Below are 2330 nucleotides of genomic sequence, written 5' to 3'. Positions count from 1 at the left end.
AATGGCAAGAGAGAAACCAGGTCACATAGAAAGGCCCAATTTGTAAACCAAAAGTTTAAAAAAAAAAAAAAAAGGAAGTTCTGAAAAATATCTATTTCAAATTCTGAAAAACAGTAACTGCCACCAAACTACCATACCAATGCTATCTGTCATAATGGAAAGAGAAATAAAAACTTTCCATGATAAAAATAGGCCAAAGGAATTTATGACCACTAGGCCAGTACTACAGAAGATATTTGAAGGACTTCTTTGCACTGAAGAGGAAAAAAATCCATCGATGAGGCCACAGGAAAGAGAAAACATGCCTAATTAGCCTAGGCTGTTTGTAGATCAAAAGGTGGCTGATGTCCTGACCCATGCCTGGGTCAAAAAAAACATGTTGGCCAAATGAACTCAGGAAGGAATTTCCTGAAATAACATGACCCTCTCATGAAAAAGAAACATAATGCCCAGGTGCTAATCATAAAACAACAACATAAAATTAACTATAAAATCCTCATCTGTACTACAGATCAGGACTCCAGAATCTAATAGCTTCTGTTGCTTACTGGGGTCCTCATGTCTGAGTAAGGAATAAATGAGCTTTCTAACTCTCTCCTGGGTATGTAATTGGTCTTTCTGATGTCTGAAGAATCTTTCCATAACCCCCTAACCAGTCACACCACAAGATGGCCAGAGGGGGACTGATACATGCCACTGACATTTGTATACATTAAATGTCTCTTATCCACAGGGTCACCTCTTTGTCCCATAGGGCTGGATGGAGAGACTGAAGACACAGCAACAATGAGGTCAGAAGTCATGAGCCTGGGCACATTTGGCAACTGACACCCAGCCTGTGGCATTTTGGATACTCCTACTCAGGAACTCCCAATCCAGGTTCTCCCTCTCCATCCCTGGCTCCTCAATACTTTAGAAATGACCACATTGCAGACAACAACCACAGCATGTAGGTTTGAATCACCCCTTCCCTTCTCTCCCAGGGTCACTAATCACGCTTAGCACTGGGTAAGCCTAGGGACAGCCTGCACCATGAAGGACAGAATCACAGAGCCTGATGGACAGTAGGGAATGAGAGGGTATGACTGTGTACATTTTGCTCCTGAGGCTCAATTGACAAAGAGAGCCAGTAACTCTAAGGACCCGGGATCCGCGTCAGATGGAGACATTTGCAGGAGCTTCTGGCCCCACTGATATGTCTCAAGTAAGATAATTTTGAAGACAAAACAGGACTTGTAAAGGAAAATACAGAGCTGGCGATCAGCGTCTTAATTGTTGTGCAGGAGAGAGAACAGCCGGAAGATTGCTGGCATGTAAAAAGGCAGATGGAATTCGTCAAGAAACAGGAAGTGGAGTAATATCTGGGCCGCCCTGACCCCTGGGGTTAGATGGGTTGTTACAGGTAGCAGGCTGGGCTCCTTCAGGCCAGCCTTCTCCAGACAGTTAGGCAGAAACCCAAGCCTGGCCTGCTCCGAAGGCCTCCCAAGTGGCTTCGAGTTTCAGAGTTTGTCCTGGTCACCTCCACCGCCTTCCTCTGGTACCCGTCGCTTACTTCAGTCGGGTAGACAGGTTTGCTGTGCTGGTAAGTGTGATAGGAAGACCGTGGCGAGTTTGAATAATACACTGGAATATCCATGGTCACGTTTCCTTTGGGTCCGGCCGAAGTTATGAAGAACATCAGAAACCAGTGAGAAAATTAGTGAAAATCGATTGGAAAAGCAATTGACTGTTTAGATAAAAGTAGTAACAGTGTATTGAGGGGTTATAACGTGTAGGAAGCAAAATGCATGGCAAGAACAGCGTCAGAGCAGGAGGGGAGGAACATCGCCTGACAGCTGTGGGGAACTAAAGCTTGTGCAGACAGTAAGTCAACAAGCTAATAAGTCGATGGGTGAGCAAGTGCCCAGAGGAGCGGGCGTTTTGTGACGTCGCACAGGGGCGTGTCCTATGCAGATGAGGGGCGCGCAGGGGCTGCCGCGTCCACAGCTGCTGCTGAAACTAGAAGGATTCCACGTGGCCTAGGAGAAAGTGCGTGTCAGTGGGCGGCAGGGCACGTGGGAGGCGCGTGGAAGGCCGGGGAAGCCCGAGAGTGCGTGTAGCCGGGTGACCGTATGTTGAGAGTGGAGGGCGGGAGGGTGTGTGTCGGGGTTGGGAGCCTGGAAGACATACTTACCTGGCAGGGGAAACACCATGATCAGGAAGGTGGTTTTCTCAGGGCGAGGTTCATCCATTGCACTGTAGGATGTGCTGACCCCTGCGATTTCCCCAAATGCGGGAAACTCGACTGCATAATTTGTGGTAGTGGGGGACTGCGTTCGCGCTCTCCCCTG

General features: G+C 47.9%; 1 non-coding gene across 1 annotated transcript; it reads left to right on the top strand.

The window, feature by feature from the left end:
• The first annotated feature begins 2165 nt into the window (after positions 1-2165).
• LOC115072156 lies at positions 2166-2330 on the top strand. The gene has a single exon (XR_003851221.1). It is a non-coding gene; the product is annotated as a U1 spliceosomal RNA (small nuclear RNA).

The sequence above is a fragment of the Nannospalax galili genome, unplaced genomic scaffold (genome assembly GCF_000622305.1).
Source record: "Nannospalax galili isolate Female #2095 unplaced genomic scaffold, S.galili_v1.0 scaffold22, whole genome shotgun sequence".
NCBI lineage: Eukaryota > Metazoa > Chordata > Mammalia > Rodentia > Spalacidae > Nannospalax > Nannospalax galili.
This window is presented reverse-complemented; position numbering and strand designations above follow the sequence as displayed.